This window comes from Neofelis nebulosa, chromosome 10 (assembly GCF_028018385.1).
Source record: "Neofelis nebulosa isolate mNeoNeb1 chromosome 10, mNeoNeb1.pri, whole genome shotgun sequence".
NCBI lineage: Eukaryota > Metazoa > Chordata > Mammalia > Carnivora > Felidae > Neofelis > Neofelis nebulosa.
The window spans coordinates 23,709,951-23,731,397 of record NC_080791.1 but is presented as its reverse complement, the minus strand read 5'-3'; the positions used below and the strand labels follow the sequence as shown (position 1 = coordinate 23,731,397).

The 21,447-nt window shown below is 47.3% G+C and overlaps 1 protein-coding gene and 1 long non-coding RNA gene across 7 annotated transcripts in view; both read left to right on the top strand.

Annotated features, from left to right (window-relative positions):
- KIRREL3 (kirre like nephrin family adhesion molecule 3) overlaps positions 1–21,447 on the top strand; it is a 552,485-nt gene that overhangs the window by 59,493 nt on the left and 471,545 nt on the right. The window lies entirely within an intron of this gene.
- On the top strand, positions 1,983–3,874 carry LOC131487040 (uncharacterized). Its single transcript, XR_009249573.1, has 2 exons — positions 1,983–2,816; positions 3,224–3,874. It is a non-coding gene; the product is annotated as an uncharacterized LOC131487040 (long non-coding RNA).

Here is a 21,447-nt window from a genome sequence, read left to right as displayed (position 1 = left end):
TTAATATGACAAATCGGAGCTCCTGCCGTACTTTACTGCCTGCATGTTAATGAGCCGAGCCCGTGTAACAGAGCCATTTGGTGGAGGGAGTTTACAAACAACTTGGTTTTGAGATACTCAGAGAGAGAGGGAGAGAAGGAAGATGAGGTTGCATTGAGAGCCGTAGGTCTGAAGGAGGAGGCTGCCTCCCTACAAGCCTTGGGACTCAAGGAGAGCCCCCTGGAAGAGTCTTTGCTCTTGGAGTGGCCACGCAAAGAGAGCCGGGGGAGACCTCTAAGACTCTGAGATTGCATTTCACTGAAGGACCCGATTCATTAAAATGATGTACAAAACACTCTCCAGGGGGCGCCCAGGTGGCTTAGTGGGTTGAGCGTCCAAATTCAGCTCAGGTCATGATCTGGCGGTCTGTGGGTTCGAGCCCCGTATCGGGCTCTGTGCCGACAGCTCGGAGCCTGGAGCCTGCCTCGGATTCTGTGTCTCCCTCTCTCTGCCCCTTCCCCACTCATGCTCTGTCTCTCTCTCTGTCAAAAATAAATAAACATTAAAAAAAAAAAACACTCTCCAGCACGTGCCACAAGATTCCCAGGGTGAATGCAGGTCACTGTCCCCATCTGGCTGCCACTCTGTGGTGCTTGAGTGACCCTCTCCAGCTGGAAGAGCAAGGGAGAAAATGGGACCTAGGCTTTCACAGAATGGCTCAGCCTGTTTTCTGAATCCAGGGCTAGGGTAATGTCCAGATTCCTTATTACCAGGCTCGTGAGGTCACTTTTTTATCTCGACAGGGTGAAACAGTGGCCAGTGTGAGTGAGCCCTTTAGAACACCAGAGATCTTGTCATAATGACGATGATGATGGTGACGGTGATGATGATGATGGTGACAATGTCACATAACATGTACTCCGTGCTTACCAGGTGCCAGACCCGGCACTAGGGGTTTTAGATGCATGTATCATTTAATCCTTACTCAACTAAGTGCTTGATAATACTGTCATTCCATTTTTATGATGAGTAAAGTAAGGCTCGAAGAGTTCAGTATCTTGATCACAGTTATAAATCTCCTTAGTGATGTCGCATGCAGAAGTATCAATCATTGGAAGAACATGTATGGAGCATCCTTGAAGGATGTTGTATTACAGAATACTTGAACTAGAAGGAATCTGGACATGATCTGACCCAACCTTTCTCACTATCCAGGTGGAAATACCAGCAGCCTGGAAAACAGAAGTGACCTCTGCAAGGCTAGGCCACCAGAAAATGGCAAAGCTGGGGTTAAAGGCCAGATCTTCTGAATTCCAGTGCTTTGTTGCTCTCTGGCACCCTCATTGTCTTTCAGTTTGGAGAGTTGCAGGATTTTAATTTTTAGGTAATGTGTTGAGGCTGGTGGTGAATTAAGCGCACGTTGGAACTAAAACATCTAAGAATTGGGAAAGAGCCGAGGGGAAAGCTGGTGTCCATTGAGCAGCTATAGTTGCACTGAGAAAGAGACCTGGGACACCTGCCATCTTGCTCTAGGGACGCATCACCTGAGATGGGAGCAGCCCCCTCAGGGAAGGCTGCGAGGGTGGGAGGTGTCTGGGTCTGGTCCTGGGATCCTTGTTCATCCAGGCTGGTACCTGAATACTGAAAAAGGATGAATTCCAGACAACAGGGAAATGACCAGAGATGGGCCTTCTCTCCCATCCACCTGAGTGTGCCCAGCCCCTCATCTGGGCTGGAGGGATGTAAATGCCAATTTATGTACCGTGTGGGGCTGGCTGCCTAAGAATCACCTGGAGAGTCATTGATAGACAGATTCCCAAGCCCTACTCCCAGAACTTCTGATTCAGAAAGTCTAGGTTACTATTCACCTATATTTTTTACATTGCCTCCAGGTGATTCTGATTATCAGCCAGAGTTGGAGCCACTACTGAAGGCTCTGATGTCATCGGGCAAACACAGAAGCAGGTGGAAAGATCAGCGAACGAGGATAGCCAGTTAAATGAAAAAAAAAAAAAAAAACGGTGATAGAGGGCTTCTGGGTGGTTTTTTGTTTTGTCTTTTGCTATAACCCCTGGGCTCCTGCCAGTGATGATGCTGAGGGTGATTCCAATGTTGAGGGACAAGAGAAAATGGACTTCTGGGTAAGATCCATTATCTTAATGCAGATGAAATTTTCAATAATTACAACTTCTTGTCAAACATGCAGGCTCAATTGAAATAAAGTCGTGAATGTGCCAGGATTATCTAGATCAATTCTCCTGTATGTGTTATCCCTGGTAGTCGAGAGATAAAGCACCCATCATGCTAGGTAATTATGTGGATAAGTGTGGCAATTCCACAGTAACCCAGCCATAAGTGAATTCAGTGGGAACAATTCAGGCTGATGTAGCTGGAGGAGAGGAGGGGACCAGAGCAAAGTCCAGATAGCATTGTGACAATCATGGCCTCATTTGTGCTGTCAGCAATAAAGCACTATATCACTGCCTATAGGAGGTAGGCACAAGGGTAAGTTAGAATGAATTCTAGACCATCCCTCAGTGTTCCAGCTGGCAGATTCCCGAAGTGCAGCACTTATGAGCCATGTGACCGGAAGAACATGGCAAACTCAATATTAAGAACATGGCCTTAGCACGTAAGATCAGTGTGTGGCTCCTCTTGGTAAAGCAGAGAATGAACACGCACATGTGTGAGCACACACACACACACACACAGTCCATCAAAACGGGGAGAAGTTACTTCTCAATGTTGTAAATTTAAATGAAGTCCGGAGTAGTGAAGGCCATTTGTAAGGTCTGCTGAGCTAATGGATTCATAATGACTTTTCAAGCTTCGCTCTGGTAAGAAATACTGTTCATTTTTTAATTGCATATAATTATACTTTTTCATAATCTAGGGCAGCATAGCAAAAGTAAATCTACTGGCTTAATTATAAATCTTTTTATTATCTGGAACCCTGCTGAAATAAAAGGAAAGAAACAACTATTGTGTTGTTTTTTTTTTTAATCTAGTAAAAAGGATTAAAAAAAAAAAACCTCAATGTTAAATGAGTTACGATGTTTTTGATGGGAGAACACTGGTTTGTTTCATGTTTGATATTCCTTTGTTGGGGGGAGGGGGGGAAGGCTGTTTGTGGAAGTGCCCGGACATTCTGACCTGCCTGTGGTCCAAACTGCCTCCTGTCCTAAGGGAGTGAGCATTTGCTGGTCTGTTCAATAATCTGAGAGAGTCCTTTTTTTATCCCTAGAGGTGGAGTCTGGGAAGAGCTTCAAGCTTGAAGGTGCAGCAGGTTAGGGGGGGAAGGGGTTGCGTTCCGGGAAGAGGTGAGAAGTCTGAGGAGCTGAAGCTCCCAGGATCATACTTGGATTATTCTTTCCACTGGGTTTCTCCTCCTGATCTTCCCAAGACTCTCCTGTGACCCTGTGGCTCGCTCAGAATGACCCTGGGGAGAAAGATGCACTTCTGAAGGACACGGGATGATAACCTGGCCAGGAAGATGCATTGCTTTCATGGAGATGAGATTGGCTGTACCCTTCGTTCCTTGTAGAGTAGAAATGCTGGACCAATCACGTGTAAGGGAGCAGCACCATTCCGGAGGCATGAGCAGGTTCGGGCCGACGTAACTGTGTCTGAGGCAAGGAGAGCAGGCTCACGAAAACACGGCCAGTTCTCCATATTCAGCTCTCCACTGTCACCCCACAAGTCAGAGAGGGTCGGAGGCACCTGCTTCCAGGTGGGCAGCAGAGGGCCTGTTAGCGCCGGAGCCTGGGAGAGGCGGGGAGCCCCTGGGCGGCACCAGCCGAGCCCTCGCCGAACCGTCCTGAAGGCCTGGCTTCTCCCTGACCCAGAATTCCACGATCCCTTGAAAAGGCATCGATGCTGGATGCCCCCTGTTTAAGCGAATCAGGTACTCAGTCATTGCTGGGGAGGCAGGGAACCCAGAGAGAAAAACTAATTAAGCTCTTAAAGGCTCGGTAGCCCATATGGGCCTGATGGACATGGATGGGGTTGCAGCCCCGTCTCAGAAGAGGGGGACGTTATCCTGAAAGGCGACGGCGGTTCGCCGTGAACATCTCTAAATCTCTCTGCGTTACTTTTTACCACTCTGGCCCCAATTCCGACCCCACACGCATGCCCCCGTGGCACCTCAAGTGTGGGACACGCTATACATTCTGTGCTTCGAATGGCAACCGCCTCTGGTGGCGCGTGCAACCTGTGCCTGGCGCTGGCTGAGAGCCGCTTCTCTCCCTGTGCTGTTCCGACAGCCACGTCTTCACCCCCGACGTAGGGGTTCCCTTCTCCTGGTACTTACTCTGGGCTCCAGATTGCTGTTGTCAGGCCGGTGCTGCCAGAAAGTGGCCCCGAATTTGAACCCCTCTCTCCAGAAAGAAGCAGAATCTCACATCTCCCGTGGAGAACTCCCTTTCATGCCCTCTGGTGCCTGCAATCAGGGAGGGGTTCCTGGAAGAGGTGAACTTGACAGTACAAGAGTGGTCGTGAGCAGTGAAAGGACAATTGTGTCCAGAAAGTTGCTTTAGTAACGCATTTAAAGTAAGAACCACCCCCCCCCTCCCCGCAAGGGTGATGAGTTTGGCTAGCCAACCTGAATCCCACTAGGGATCATCCAGACCCATTTCCTAAGTATATGATGCTTTCCATCAGCCGGTCAGTGAATCCCAGGGAGTATGCTTTACTCCTCTGGACTCTCCTCAGAGCAGATAAGATACATGCCAGTTTAGACTCCTGGCACCACCACTTAAGAGCTATGTGGACTTTGACTTCATCTTTCTTAATCTCTATATGCTCATCCATAAAATGGGTATAATACTAGCGGGCCCGCGGAGTCCTAAGAATTAGAGAAAAGTCAAGGACCTAGTGAAGTCAGAGGCCTGCTACCTACTCAGTGCTCAACGGGTGTTTTTTGTTTTTTTTTTTTTTTTTTTTTTTTTTTTTTTTTTTTTTTTTTTGCTGTCTCTGTTGTCGCTATTACATTCCTAGATTCAGAAAGCTGGGTACACATTCCTGTTTTTCTCGTTGCTGGCAGCTTGCCCTTGGTTGAGTTGCATAGTTTTTCAAAGCTTTAGCTTGGGCGTCTATGAAGTGCAGCTAATGACTTCTGCCTTAACCAGGTAGCGAGAGGTTTCGCAACAACCAGTAAAAGTAAAAGCCTAGCACAGTGATTTAAACAAGCAGGAAGTAACACCCCCTCACTTACCGAGCCTTCCAGGATATGCTGTCGCAGTTGGTTTGGCAGCTTGACCGTGTCAGGACGAGCATCTTTGGGGCTCTCTGGGCCCTTCTGTACCAGCTTTTCCCTTCGTGGTCCTTGACTTTTCTAATTCTTAGAAATGCCTTGCTCTAGGCACAAAGAAGGGGGGAGAGGAAGGGACAGAAGATCAGCCTCTCTGTGTCAGAAAGAGGAAAAGCTTTCCCAGAGCCCACCCGGTAAACGTACACTCACCTCTCCTTGACTGCGACTGGATGAGGGTCAGGCCAGTCAGCCAGTGGTGTTCGTCCCACATCCACTGATGGGGCTGCTGTGAGAACAGACAGAGTGTATGTTAAAGCATTTTGTAAGAGCGTCACAAAAGTAAGTTACTCTCCTTACTCTAGCTCTTGTACAAACGAGAGGCCAGTCAACTGGGTAAGTGATAACTCTATTGTTCAGGCCTTTTAACCCCCACCGAGATGAATGGAAGACATTCTGGAGGCCATGGTTGTTTTAGTACAGGCTCCTAGGTCATAGCCTCTTTCTGACCAAGCTGTGGGTTACCCGTTTCATTTTGCTAGTGGGATGAGGCTTGAATTGGGCTTGGTGACTTCAATTGTCTCTGCTTGATGTAAGTGGAAGGCTATGTTTCTAGGTAAATATGGTGAATTTCTAGTGCCCAGCAGGAGGTATTCCTGAAAGGCTCATTCACCAGTGATGGGGTGATGTTACATTAATCATAGGTAGTCTTCTTAATGTGTGCCCTCCTATTCTTGTACCCTAATGACATCCTTAATAAGTATCTGCTATCTTTAACAGCTTTATTGAGGCATAATTTACATACCATAAAATTCGCTAAGTGTACAATCGAATGATTTTTAGTAAATTGACACAGTTGTGCGACCGTTATTACGATCCAGTTTTAGAACAGTTCAGTCTCCCCTGAACAATCCTTCCTGCCCGTTTGCAGGCAATCTGTACAACCCCACCCGCTCTCACCGTGCTCCAGGCAATTACTAAGCTACTTTCTGTCTCTAGATTGCCTTTTCTGGACATTTCGCACCAACAGGATTGTACAATATGTAGCCTTCTGTGTCTGGCTTCTTTCACTTAGCATGTTGTTGAAGTTCACCCACATCGTAGCTATCAGTCGTTGGTCCATTTTTGTACGGATGAACAGTCGATGATGAACATTTCAGTTCCTTCCACTTTTTGCTCCTTATGACTTTTTGCTCCTTATGAAGATGCTGCTGTGAACATTCATATATATGTCTTCTGTGGACACATATTTTCCTTTCTCTTGGATAGAGATCTAGGAAATGAGTTGCTGTGTCATACAACTTTATGTTTAACATTTTAAGAACCTGTCCAACTATTTTCCACCTTTTACCAGATTGTTACATTTGTTACTGTCGATGAACCTACACGGACACCTCATCACCCAAAGTCCATAGTCTGTCTACATTACAGGGTTCGCTCCTGGTGTTATACACTCTGCGGGTCTTGACAAATGTATGATGACATGGATCCACCATGACAGTATTGTAGAGTAGTTTCACTGCTCTAAAAACCCTCTATGCTCTACCTGTTGATCTGCCCTTCCCCTCAGTCCCTGGCAACCACTGATCTTTTTACCATCTCCATAGTTTTGCCTTTTCCAAAATGTCATGTGGTCATTCACAAAGTATGTAGCCTTTTCAGGTTGTTGTTGTGTTTTCACTTCGTAATATGCATTTTAAGTGTCCTCCAGATCTTTTCATGGCTTTCATCAGCTTATTTCTTTTTAGCCCCGAATACTATTCCATTGTATGGATGTACATGTATGTATCCATTTACCCGTTCCTACTGAAGGACATCTTGGGTGCTTCCACGTATTGCCAGTTATAAATAAAGTTGCCATATGCGCAAGTTATGGTGTGGACATAAGTTTTCAACCCATTTAGGTAAATATCAGTATGTTATTGGATCATAAGTGTACGTTTAGTTTTATAAGACACTGCCAACCAGTCTTCCAAAATGGTTGTGCCATTTTGCATTCCCAGCAGCAATGAGTAAGAGTTCTCTTGCTCCACATCCTCACCAGCTCTTGCTGCTGTGTGTGTTTTGGATTTTGACCATTCGAATAGGTGTATAGCAGCATCTTTGGGTTCTTTTTATTTTGCAGTTCTGCAGTGGCACATGAGGTGGACCATCGTCTCATGTGCTTATTCACCACGTGTATATCTTCTTAGGTGAGGTGCCTGTTCAGGTTTTTTGCCCATGTTTTAACCAGGCTGTTCATTTTCTTATTGCTGAGTTTCAAAAGTTCTTTGTATGTTTTGGATAACAGTCCTCTCTGTCAACTATGTCTTTTGCAAATATTTTCCCTTCGTCTGTGACTTGTCTTCTCATTCTCTTTCTGCCCATTTTTCAGTTGGGTTATTTGCTTTCTTATCATTGATTTTTTGAAAAGAGTTGTTTCTGTGTTCTGGATACAAGTTATTTTATCAAAAGTATATGATTTTCAAAGCGTTCTCCCACTGTGTGGCTTATCTTTTCATTTGTGTAATGGTGTCTTTTGAAGTGCAAACGTTTTTAATTTTGATGAAATCCAGATTCTTAATGCATTCCTTTATGGATCATGCTTTTGTTGTTTATCAGGAAACTCTGCCTAACCCAAGGTCACAATGGTTTTCTACTATGTCTTCTTGTAAAAGTTTTATAGTTTTAACTGTAACAGTTAGGTCCATATCAATTTGGGGTAAATTATTGTGGTGTGAGGCAAAGGTCTAAATTCACACTTTTGCATGTGACTATCCAACTGTTTCAGTACCATTTGTTGAAAAAACTATTCTTCTGCCATGGAATTGCCTTGACATCTTTTAAAAATAACAATTGACCATAAATGTAAGGGTTTACTTCTGGACTCTCAATTCTGTTCCATTGATTTAAATGTCTATCCTTATGTCAAAGCCACACTGTGTGGGTTACTGTAGCATGTTTCAGAATCAGGAAATGTAAAATCCATAGTACTCCTAACTTTCTTCTTTTTCAAAATTGTTTTCGCTCTTCTTCATTTCTTGCATTTCTATATAAATCTTGAGATTGGGGTGTCAAGTTTCTGAAAAAAAAACGTGCTGAGATTTTTATAGGGATTGTGTTTCTAATTAGAATAATTTGGGAAGAATTACCATTTAATATATTAAACGCTTATTATTTATTTTGAGACAGAAAGAGAGAGAGAGGGAGAGGAAGAGGCAGAGAGACAGGGAGAGAGAATTCCAAGCAGGCTCCACACTGTCAGCACCGAGCCAGACTTGGGACTTGATCTCGGAAACTGTGAGATCATGACCTGAGCTGAAGTCAAGAGTCAGATGCTTAACCATTGAGCCACCCAGGTGCCCTGCCATTTAATATTTTCAAATCTCCTGTCCGCGACCATGGAATGTCTCTTCATTTATCTACAACTTCTTTAATTTCTCTCAATTATGTTTTTTAGTTGGCAGCATATGAATTTTTCACTCCTTTGGTTAGATTTATTCCTAAGTGATTTATTGTTTTTGATACTATTGAAAGTGGGATTGTTCTCTTAATTTTTTTTAATTTGGATTATTGCCAGTATACAAAAAGAAAATTAATTTCTGTATATTGATCTCCTATTCTGCGACCTCGTTGAAATCATCTATTAGTTCTAGTAATTTTTTCATAGATCCCTTAGGATTTCTTTACATATAGGGTCACCTACAAAATAAAAATCAGATCGGTCTTCCTTCCGATCTGATTGCCAAGTATCTGTTCCTCGATTTGAAGTTTCATAAAACACTCAAGAAGAGTACAGAGGAGGTCTCCAGGGAAGATCATGTGACGAGCAGGGTGGGAGGCAGGGCCTGACCATTGGAGCTCTGCGGACGAGGGGATGGGGAGTTTCTCATTAAGCCGTGGTGACTTTAGGCTCCCTTCTTCATTTCCCAAGGTGCTAGCATGAAGGAACTGCCAGAGAAAGGCATGCCAGGGTTTGATGGTAGAAAGTTCAATGGAGAGACAGAAGATGTATTATTGTTGAGGCCCTTTCCGTGATAATTACTCTACTCCAGTATGGGTTTTTTGTTTGTTTGTTTTTTTTTTTGTTTTTTGTACTTTGTTCCATGAAGACATGGTTTGTTCCTCTCCCATTAATGTGGATGTCCTCTTCTGCTAAGCAATGACTGGCCGGTACCCCACGCCTTCCAAATGGACATGGGGAACTAGTGACACAGTGGAGGCCAGTGAACAGTCAAGAAGGCCTTGTGTACATGAGCATATCGACTGCCACAACAGTGGTTCTAGACTCGAACGGCCATGCTTCCTCCTCTCCAGTGAAGTGCCTTTTAAATAATCCCTCATTATTTCACATGCAATGGCTATTATGGCTATGTGAGCTGTTATCTATTTATGTTGACTATTAATAAATTATTAGACCGTATTGTGTGGGTTTTAATAACTCCATAGGAAGAGAAGCGTGGCCAGGAGGTGAAATCTCAAGCAATTACAAATTCATAGGTTGAGTTAATTTTTTTTTTCTAACACACAGAAGCTGTTCACTTACAAGTAAATTAAATACATAGGCCCGTTGCCCTTACTTAGAATTCTCGTCGTGCAGAGAGAAGAAGCTTACGGCAGATGCACGGCTCCTGGTGGGAAGTACCTGCGGGGAGTAGGCTGTCGCAGGGACTGCCCAAGGCAAGACCCAGGGCTTGTTAGGTTGCCTGCCTTGAACCTTGTCCTTGTGTGTGGGCCGAAAACCTCCATCAGGACATGAATGTTGATGGTCGTGGTCATATCTGGGTGAGACTAAGCAGGGCTTTTAAAACGCACTATTCTAAATCAGCCTTGAAATACCGGCCCCCGAACTGACCCACTTGACTGCTTCCCAGATGAGACTCAGGAAGCCACACTGTACCACTTGCACATAAGTCCTTGCTTCTTCTAGACAAACCGGGGAGAGGCTCTTTGAAAGTCAGGATTAGAGTGTCAGCCCGGGAGATTCTTGATGAACTCTGCTCCGAGGGGTCAGACAGAGGCAGAGAAAGCACCGGGCTTCAGCCGCAAAATGGAAATGGACCCAAATCATTTTCTTGTCAGCCAGGATTTGAAAATCAATACCCAGCCTCCTTGATACATTTTTATTCTTTTTCTTCTTCTCTGGCTGTCTGCTGAGGGTGATGACAGATTTCCTTCTCCGGGTAGCTGTGGAAATGAAATCCTCCTACCCTCCTGGGGACAAGAGTGCCGTGTCCACACCCATGCAGGTTTGGAGCACAGCCTCCACAGCAGTCTGGGCGGCAGGTCACCACGGTTCTGCAAACCACTTCTGCTCCTCTCCTCCTGGCTGTGAGGGGCGGACTCCGCCTTGCCTCCCTTGTTGCTAACATCTGCAAACCGGTGACAGTCTTTCCTATGATGTCATGAGGAAGAATGAATATCGGTACATGGCTGTTTCCATTCCTTACTCGAGTTATTCACACGATGAGTACTGAGCGCCTGGGAGGCTCAGTCGTTAAGCGTCTGACTTCCGCCCAGGTCATGATCTCACGGTTCGTGAGTTCGAGTCCTGCTTCGGGTGAGCTCCAGCCTCGCATCTCTGAGCTCGAGCCCCACTTCAAATGATCATGAGCCCTGCTTTGGGTGAGCCCGCTTCTCTCTTTTCCCATCTCTCTCTCTCTCTCTCTCTGTTTCTGCCCCTCCTGGGATTCTCTCTCTCTCTGCCCCTTGATCACTTTTGCTCTCTCTCCTCTCTCTCTCTCTCGAAAAAAAAGCAATAAGATGAGAACTACTCAAGATCTTTACTCTTCCCGTTGCTGCTAGAGAACAGATTTGGACATAACAGTGGTTCATTCTCTAGGATACCATCGTAGGGTGTTTATATAAGGGAGTGCTTGAAACATACATATTATGAGGGTGCCCCAAGTGTAGAGCCCACAGCACCTTGGGGTCCTGGACCATGGGGGGGTTCTTATTTCTAACCCCACTCTTGTTCTCATAGTAACAGTGAATGCTGCATAGTAATCGACACGAAAGGAGGGGAAAAAGGAAAGAGGAGGGTGAGAAAAGATGGGTAAGAGATTCCAGTCTGTCCACTCATTCCCTCAGTTTTGATTTCGGGACACATCATGTGCCAGGCATCCCTAATGGGCGCTGGACATACAGCAGCACCCAAGACACAGACCCTTCTCTCAAGAAGCTTCTCGACAAGATGGGGAGGCGGGCAATAAATGTAAGTAGACAGACATAGATGGTGTGCCTAAGTCCTGTGCTCGGATAGGCACAGAGGGCTGTGGGAGCTCAAAGGGAGGGTGCCCAGTTTCCCCAAGGTTTCTGAGAGGTGACATCTACACTTGTCATGTGTGAGAGTGGGAGATGGGTAGGGAAGTTGGGCCAAGGGAAGTCCATGCCTAAGAAAGCTTAGAGAAAAATGACTGGCCTAGCCTGGCAATTTCCAGGTGCGCTGTGTGACTAGGAAAGAGCATGGAGAGGAGAGTGGCAGGCCACATGGCTGGTGTGTTAACCAGTCTACAGATCATGAAGAGCCCGGTGAGAGGCCATGTGAAGGATTTGGGACACATCCCTGAGAGCAGGGAAGGCCGTGGGGGTAACCCATGCGGGCTACCCTTGGAGAAACTTCGAGGGAGGAAAGGAGAGGCCCTACCACAGGGCTCTGGGGAGCTCAGGAAGCTAAGGAGAGGCTTGCCCTCAACTCTGGAGGAGAACAGGAAGGTCACGGGCACCCAGCATGGACTTGGAGACAGTTGGGAGTGACCCAGGTCCAATGCACCGAACACGGGGCTCGACAGACAAGGGTGGGATCCAAAGCTTACAAAGAATGGAGGAAAAGAAGGCTTTGGAGAGCACAATGGGGTTCATTCATGAACTTACCAGGTTGCTTCTGTTACCACAGTAACATGTCAAGGGTTTTTGCGGATCTGGGAGAATAAAAAAATCCCTGCGTTACAGTACTCAAAGCAAATTAGGTCACTGTTACGAGTTATTAATTTTAATGTATTAAGAAAAGTGTGCAGGGGGGAGTGAAGTGTTTTTTTTTTTTAAACACAGCAAATGGGAAGCAGCGAAAAGTACAACAATAATTACGCTGAAAGCAAAGTGAAGTGTTCCATAAAATGTAAGAAATGAAGAAATTACACACCCCTCCTCCCTCCTCCCTCAAGTGTGGTTAGGAGTCGGTGCGGGGGGTGGTGGGTGACTCTCCCACGGCCTTCTGATGCAATTATGAGCTCTCATTTCACTTCTTTGTGTTATGTCGCGAGGTGTTACTTAAGCCCGGATGAAATCCCGCGTCGGAAAGAAAGCACAGAGGGGCATTTTTCTGGGCTGGGTTATGTTTAGCGTGGAATCGCTCGTAGGCGAATGTGCAGTCTGAGGAGGGGAAATTGGAAGCTGTGAATAGATTCTCCAGGAACTTTCGTACCCACGGGGACTCCAGGCAGGCCAGGGTTTTTGGTTTCTGGGCCTGTTTGACTTGCTCTGGCAGCCGACCTCCCGGCTGCAGAAAGCTGCAAAACTGGGTCATGTGCTGCTCCAGCGTGAAGAGGCGGCTTTGGGTGGTTTTGTCCTGTCTCCTTTGACTTCCTGTTGCTGCTGCTGCTGTTGTTGTTGTTGCTGCTGCTGTTGTTGTTGTTTCATTTGGCTGTTTTCTATCCGATTGGTTTTGCTTTGCAGTTTCGGAGGGCAGTCAGAAATTCCTCCTTCCAGATGGTGTCGCGTGTGAAATTGATCTCCTTTATCCTAGACACGAAAGGTCTCCCTCCCCCGCTGACCCTGCGTCCCTCTTCCTGAACACACCTGCGTCACCCACGTGCCCACGCCTTTCCCCCCGTCACTCCCCGTCAAGGTGACATTCGGGTTTAGGTGCGTTTTAGGCTGGGGCGGAGAATGGAGGACTCAGCTCTAGGCTGCGGCTTGCTCCTTGAAATGCTTCTCTCCTTTCCTTGCAAGAAAATCCCATCTCATGTGCCTTTTCTCCTCTCTCTGACCACACTGTGCGTCGTCCCTACTCTCTGATCCCACTCCCTGCCCACATTCTTTTAAAAAAAGTTTTTTTATTATTTATTTTGAGAGAGAGAGAGAGAGAAAGACTATGAGAAGAGGGGCAGAGAGAGAGGGAGAGAGAGAGAATCCCGAGCAAGTTCAGCACTGTCAGTTCAGAGTCCCACGCGGCGGTCAAAGCCACGAACCACGAGTTCATGACCTGGGCCAAAACCAAGACTAACGCTTAACCGACTGAGCCACCCAGGCGCCTCATCCTTGCCCACATTCTTTTTTTTTAAATGCTTTATTTTTTTAAGTGTATTTATTTATTTTGAGAGAGAGAGAGAGAGAGAGAGAGAGAGAGAAGGAGTGGAGGAGAGGCAGAGAGAGAACGAGAGAGAGGCTCTGAAGTGGGCTCTGTGCTGACAGCAGAAAGCTTGATGCGGGGCTCGAACCTGTGACCCATAAGATCGTGACCTGAGCTGAAGTCCGATGCTTAACCTACTGAGCCACCCAGGTGCCCCTTTACCCACATTCTTAAAAGCCCTGAAAGGAATCTCTTGTCTGGACTCCAACACCACCTCACCCTGTTCTCTGTTTTCTCCAGACTTCCTTCCTTCCTTCCTTCCTTCCTCCCTCCTTCCCTCCCCCTTCCCTTCCTTCCTTCTTCCCTCCCCCCTTCCCTTCCTTCCTTCTTCCCTCCCCCCTTCCCTTCCTTCCTCCCTCCCCCCTTCCCTTCCTTCCTTCCCTCCTTCCTTCTGTCCACCAGTCAGAGATTTTCTCGTGACTCCCACGCCCATAGTATGGCCTTAACCTTTAACCTAAGCTCAGAGGAACCAGTGAGGTGCCAACAGAGATCGTAAGCACTACGAAACCATTTGTTTTAAAAACTAAACTCTTCTCCTAATTTTATCCTCCCCAAGCAAACAAATAAAACAACCTGACTTCTTTTTTATTTCTTACCATCATTGAAAAACAACATGTATCTCCCTGACTGTTGCTCGGGTGAGGGGCCTTGGGTTAGTTGCAGTTTCACCCCTTGTCTCTGAGCATGACGAACGCTTCTGAAGAAGCCATTGATTCTCCCTCTCCTCCTGCTGCTATCAGTCCTGGGCTCCAGCCCTCTCCCTCTCCAGCCCATGTACAGCTCTCTAGAACACAGGATCAGTCTGCAGGGCCCCCCATCTCTGGGCCATTCTCTGCACTGATTTCAGAGTTTTTCCAGAACCTGGCCCTGACTGGGACATTCCCTGCCCGTAGACAGAAGAGCTTCCTTTGTCTCAAGGTGAAGAAGGAAGCATTTCCAGGCCCAGTGAAATCTAACCTCCACCGGTCAACTTCTGCACTCTTCATTTCTGGCTACTCTTCCCCACCCCGTGATCTAGTCACATGTCTGCTCTTCTCTAAATGCCCTGTGCATGTGCGTATGTCTGAATCCTTGCTCCCCATTTCCGTCTGTTGGAATCCATCCCATGTCCTCTCTACCCAGCAAGTTCCCACTCATCCTTGATGCCACTGAAGCCACGGCGAAGACTGAGTCTCCCTTCTCTGGACTCTTGCAAAATACCTGCACTGTAGCGCGTATCACAACACGCTGTGTGCGTGCACACTTCTGGCTCACCCTCGTTAGATTGTGGACCCCTTGAGAAGCACTGTCTTTGAACCCTCACCCCAAACAGGAAAACTTCGTCCTTCGTTATTCTTTGTTCGTATCTTACTCTTTTCCTCGACTAAATTCTCCACTTATAATGGAAAAGTTGGGTGGGTTCCTCATAGCTTACTTAAGACCGTTGATCCCAAAGATGGCAAGACAGAATGAAGTGTGAGACAGAAGGACTGGAAATATGGCTCAGATGGTGTCCTCTGGGTGACCGTCTTTCTCTAAGGTCACATGTTCTAAGAACGGATACTCTGAGAGTTCGAGAACCCTCGAGAGCTCCAGATGGATGACAAAACCAGTTCTCGTGCCTAGCTTTTATGTGACTCTTGCTGCAAGTTCAGGGGCTCCGGGGACGGGTAGGGGAGGGGGAGGAAATCCTTGAAATTCTGGTTTCTTTTCTCCTCTGTTATTAAATGGCTGTAGTAAAAGCCATGTCCACATCTTTCTGTAAAGTAGTCCTAAGGCAGAGAGGGCAAAAGAGACCTTGCATCTTTCATTTACTAAAATGATGCATTATTTTTATCAGAAAGGGAGAAAGAAAAACATGTAAGCCTGGGAGAATCTCACAGAAGTCCCGACGGATCCCATGCCCAGCGCGGCTGAGTAGGAACACGTATGGAATGGTGTGTGGGATTGGATAGCACGTATAAATATATTCGTGTGTACACACACACGATCAGAAATTCAGCCGGTATTTGCTGAATAATCAGGTGTGCAGCGTGAGTGCGTGTGTGTGCGTGCGGGCGTGTGCGTGCGTGCGTGTGCGTGCATGCGTGTGCGTGCGGGTGTGTGCGTACGTGCCACATGCTTTTCCTTTCAGTCATTTGTGTGACCCCATCTCAGCTGTCTAGCACATTCTGGACAGTGGGGAGGGGGGAACAGACTTTTTTTTTCAGAAGCTAATTTACCTTGTGAGGGCAAAGCTCCATTTTAATTGATTCTCTCTTTCAAGATCCAAGTAACCTATAATCTCCGCTCAATTGTCAATATTTTGCCGGCATCATCCCTCAGCCTTTAACATGCAGATGGAGCGGGGGAAAAAGCGGCTGTCGTAGCTCAGGATGAAAAGCAAGAGCGGCTCAGGGTAATAATCTGCTTTTGATTTTTTTCCCTTCCTTTGCCTACACCCTCTCTCAAATCCACTAAAACGGGGGAAAATCCATAGCGATTAGAAAAACTTCTGACCGAGACATCTTTCTCCTTTCTCTTTCATTTTTTTCTCACCCTCTTTAGTATTCAGAAGCCACCCAAACATCAGAGGTTTCCACAATGCTCGGCTGTGCACAGCATCCCAAACAGAGTGGGAGAAGACATTCCCACTGGACATTTTGAGGTGCCTTTTGGGCCAGTTCCAGGTGGCTTCCAGCACACTCCCAGGCGCGATTCTAGCAGCAGGTCACTGGGATAGGGATGGCAATGGTCCGGGGCCTTCTGCGGAGGCAAAGAGGACACATAGGGATAGCAGTGCAGCAGGGAGCAGTCCCTGACTCTACTCACGGGGTCTTTCAGCAGCCCCTCAGAGCCGTGGCTCTTCCCCGGGGAAGAGCCTGGGAGGTGAGACCTTGGGGTTTTATGGTGACTCCACAGAGAGCTGCATGGGTCACCTGTGACAGGAAAAATCTCAGGTTAACATAGGAGACTCTATGATGATATCGGGTACATGCTAGGAATGCTTAGTGTTAACATTCATTCTCACAACCCATGAGCCAGACAGTCTTCTCCCCATCTTCCAGAAGAGGAAACTGAACTGTTTGGCTAAAGTGGCCCAATCAGCAGGTGGCCGATCCAGGTTTCAAACCCAGCTGTACCTGCTCCTGCCCTTCGTTACCAGCGGGGCATCGTGGGCCTCCACTGTCCTATTAACCAGCATCTCCGCTCCTGGGGAGGTGGGCCGGGGCCTGATGTGACATGTGGACGAGGAGTCTAAGGCCTGGGGACATGGAAGAAGGGGAGGGTCACGCAGGGCTGGACGCCAGGGGAAGACGGCCAGAGCGTCTCGGTGTGATGACGGTCCTGCATAAGACAGGTTGGATTCTGGACGCGGATGTCCCAGGTCCGGGTGTGTCTGTTTTTTGTTGGCCTCAACCTGGCCGACAGCCCTGTTTTCTGATTGCTGCAGACCCAATGAGGAAGGCAGGTGCTGGGAACACACAGTGGCAGGAGGGGGAAGGAGAAGACAGGTACTTGCACTCACAGGGCCTTGGCCAGGGGGCAGTGGAAGAGACGTGAGGGAAGGAGATGCTTTGAAGGCTCTTACCTTGGCCAAGTCCCCAGTGGTGACTCTGGGATATTGGCCGTCCTGAGCCCTGTGGAGAACGAAGCCAGGGGACCGGTGGTCATTGACATCAGGGAGACTTAATACCAGGAAGGAGAGGGCAGACTGGGCAAGCTCCCAGTCACTGACATCTGCTCTCCAGATCAACCCTTGTGCTGAGCTCACTCCAGTCCGATGGCCTCTTCCATTTAATCCATAAATCCCCCTGCTGCCTCACATGGCCTCTATGACTCCATGCCTCTGTCATGGGGTAGCCACAGAGCTTTTCTGCTGTCCTCTCCATCCCTTTTACACTCTTAGGCTCCCATCACTGACTTGCGTGCTGGAGAAAAGCCGATGCTTGCTGCTGCCTGGAAGCCTCATCGTGACCGTGTGGCCCCCACGCACCCGTCAGGACACAGGCTCACGTGCAGTAGATTCCACAGCATTGACAGCCTGAGGAAAGGGCAGGGGAACCTTCCAGTTACCAGTGGATTGTAATGGTGTGTGGCAGGGGGAGGGGTGGCAGGGGTGCATCTCTGAAAGGGCTGGCATGATCCTGTCAACCTTCCCCCTTTTCCTTGTGGAAGGAGGGAGCATGGAAAAGCACACAGCAGTCTCCAGGAGAGCCCCTCTCAAGACGCTGTGCACCCCCTTTTGCTTTTCCCTAAAGCACAGCCCCGAGGGATTTCCTTTTATTCCTTTCCTGCCTCTCTTACCACACTAAACACACACACACACACACACACACACACACACACGGCCACAATGAATGTCTGTGCTGTTGCAAAGTGAAACGTACTAACAACAGCCTCCATTCTCGAGATCCAAAGAAACAAACCAGGAGGGGTGGAGAAATGAGGGGAGTGTATTAGTGAGACAGGGGTGAGCACACAGCCGGCTTCCAGTCACCGCCATCAAGCCATGGCAGGGGTGAGGGGGGCATCAGGGCAGCCACATTTGCTTAGAGAGACAGGGACTTTAATGGAGCAAAGAGTCTGTGTTTTTGTCTTTTTTTTAACGTTTATTTCTTTTTGAAGGAGAGAGATAGAGCGTGAGTGGGTGAGGACCAGAGACGGAGGGAGACACAGAATCCCAAGCAAGCTCCAGGCTCTGAGCTGTCAGCACAGAGCCGGACACAGGGTTCGAACCCACGAACCTTGAGATCTGACCTAAGCCAAAGTCGGACCTTCACCGACTGAGCCACCCAGACTCCCTGAGTCTGTTTTTTCCTTTGACCCTTCTTCCAGATCCCCCAGATGACCCTGCCTTTCAGTAAATGCTCCTCTGGGCCAGTTTCAGGGAGGAAGTAAACAGAAGCTGAAGAGAAGCCTGTGGGTTGAGTATGTGAGGCCAAATATGTTCCTTATGGCAAATGAGCAAATACAATAATGACATAACATTAGTGGGCATTAGATTTCCTGTGTGTCTGGAAATCCTCTTATGTTAGATCCCAATCATTTTGTTCATTGAACAAATATTTTTGGAGCACTTGATAAGCATCTGGCACTACGTTAGGTGCTGGGAGGGAGCTCTCTGAAGGATATAATCAGGAGAGTTAGAAGGCCTGATGTGTGTTTTGAAAGGTCAGTCTCTCTACAGTGATGAGGATAGATGAGCCAGAAGAGGAAATGAAGGCAGGAAATCAGTTGGGCGGATCCATCCAGGTGAGAGATGGTGTTGGCCTGAGCTAAGAAAGTGGGGAAGGAACAGAGGGGTAGAGTCAGGACATGCCTGATCCACCAGCCACAAAATCCTTGTTTATTATTTACTCTCCGTAAGGCACAAGTGTTGGGAATGCAGTGATACAAATATTTATGAGTAAGATACAAAGAATGCAGGGATCGCCTGTAAGGAAAAGAAGATGCCGTAGACGACTGGCACTCTAGTTTCTGGGTGGGCAGAAGAGCCATTCACGGTGATGGAGATCATGAGGAGGAGAAGGTTTGGGGGCAAAACCCTGAGTTCCATTTTTGACATGTTGAGCCAGAGTTGCTTATGGGATCTCCAACTAGAGATGTCCAGGAAAAAGTGTGGCTGTAGGGGGCTGGGGCTTCAGAAAAGAATGAGCTTTGGGGTTATGGAAAGAACCTCGGCAGAATCCTCAGTGAATGCCAACATTTAAGAAAAGGGTTAAAAGAAAAAATAGGAGTCCATGAGTGGACTGGGAAGAAACATCCAGAAAAGTAACAGGAAAACCGGGAGAGCATGCTGTCATAGACGTCAAGGCAGGATTGGTTCAGTGAGAGAGAAATGACTCTAGTGACATTGAGACAACCCGTGGCCATTGGAATTCAGAGCCACAAGGTCAGTTAAACCTCAGAGAAAGATGTGTAGGAGGAAGCATAGACACAGACACTGAGAGGAGAAAATGGGGAAGTGACTGCAGAGGAATACCAGGTAAAGGGACAGTTGTCAGTGCCGCCCTGTTTTTAAGATGGGAGATGTTGTCACATATGTGAATCCTATGGGGAAGAAGGAGAGAGGGTGAAATGGACAGGACGCGGTCCTAGAAGTTGGAGGATGGAGAATCCGCACCACAGACGGAGGAATTAGCCTTTCACTTGTCTCATATAACAGGAGAGAAGGTGGGACATGTGAGTACGGGTAAAGTCAAGATGAGGAGTTTGGATATAAGACATTGAGAAAATACTTATTTGGTGACATCTGCTTTCTCTGGGAAGCAGAGAGAGGTCGTCTGCTGAGAGTGGGAGCCAGGGAAAAGGCAGTAAAGTTTAAGAAGAGTGGAGAATATTTGATTTAGCCTTTGTGGGGAGTGGCAGGGAGATCTAACCATAGAAGCACAGAGGTATTGGGGAGACAGTATCGGAGGGGGCATCTAAGGTCACAGATCAGACATACAAATGCAGCCAATCCGCATGCTGGGGTGATTATCTCTGGCTCCTTGCAGCTTCCCAGGATTAGGCGCAGAGGAGGGAGATCGTGAAGTGATCTGGGGTTGGGGTTTTCTAGAAAGGTAAGCATTAGGGACGAGCGGCAAATGCAGTGGATGAAGCTATGGACCATGGAGTCTGAGCTGCATAGGGAAGAAAGTGAATGTACGGGGTGGGGTCTGTAGGTTAGGGAGAGAGTAAGGAGGCCATAGAGGGAGGTTTCAGTGATGACCAAGAACATCATGGTCTTAAAACTTACTCTGGGACATAGCCAAGTGAGACCAGGAAAATCAGGAAGCTGGGAACAGGAAATAAAGTGTCTACATTTATCCTTCCAGAAAAAAAGGGCCATGACACTGCCCCACAAGGAAAAAAAAAAATGAATGCCAAGAGCATCTCCTCCCATGATGACTTCTTTAACTGGAATCGCAAATCCAGATAGCAAATGGATTAATTCCGCAGTGAAGGGAGGATCCTTGACTTCACAGAGACTTAACTGTACCTTTTGTTTATCAGTGCAATGATTTGACGGTAATTATTATAATGCTGTGCCTTTATCTTTGTCTAATCAATAGGTCTCTTGGGATCTATAGATACATGTTATGGTGATAAAGAAAGGACATTTTATGGATAGAGGCAGCAGCGGGAGGGCGTACCAGATTGTGGGAAGGCAATAAAGCATGGTAGTTAAAAGCAGGAATTCGGGGGTCAGATTCCTAACCTAGCCACTTATTGTCATTTTGGCTTTAGGAAAGTTATTTCATCTTTCAAGAGCTTCCTGCTTATGCAGTAGGGAGAAAAAGTACTTCACGGGAGTGATGTGAAGGTTAATGGATAGAATTAAAACATGAAATTAAATAATAGAAACACATTTAGTTTCATATCAGGCACGTAGTAATTGCTCAATAAATAACAGTGATGGTAGTAATGTTGTCACTGCTGACAGTGGAAGGGTAAGCTAGAGTCTAGGTACGTGTCTAGGTGTCCCCGTCATGCCTGTGTTTTCCTCGGCCAGCTCAGCCAATCCCACACAGCCTCTACAGTTCGACCCCTGTCTGCTCCAGTGGCTCCTGCCTGCCCTTTCTGGAAGCCTTAAACTCCTCCACATCTAATCTGAAAGTCCCGTACTCCTATTTCACCTGTATCAGGCAAAGTATTTCTCTTCCAGACCATAGCTGACTGTGTGAGTTCAAAGAGCTTCTGCACAACTGGCTTCGCTAAACTGAAGCGTGTCCCTGGCACGACAGCTTGAACAACCAAATAGCCTGATCTCAGCTCTGTTATCTCCGCTAGCCAGAGAAGCGGGCCTGCCGCTGTGTTGAGGCCTTGGGTGGTGGTGGCTCAACATCAAGGACCTCGTTATCGATGACTCTAATTGGTATTCCTCACCATGGCCAGAGCTGCCAAGGTTTAAAGTAGCTTCCATCCTCCAGATCCATAAACTTGCCCTTGG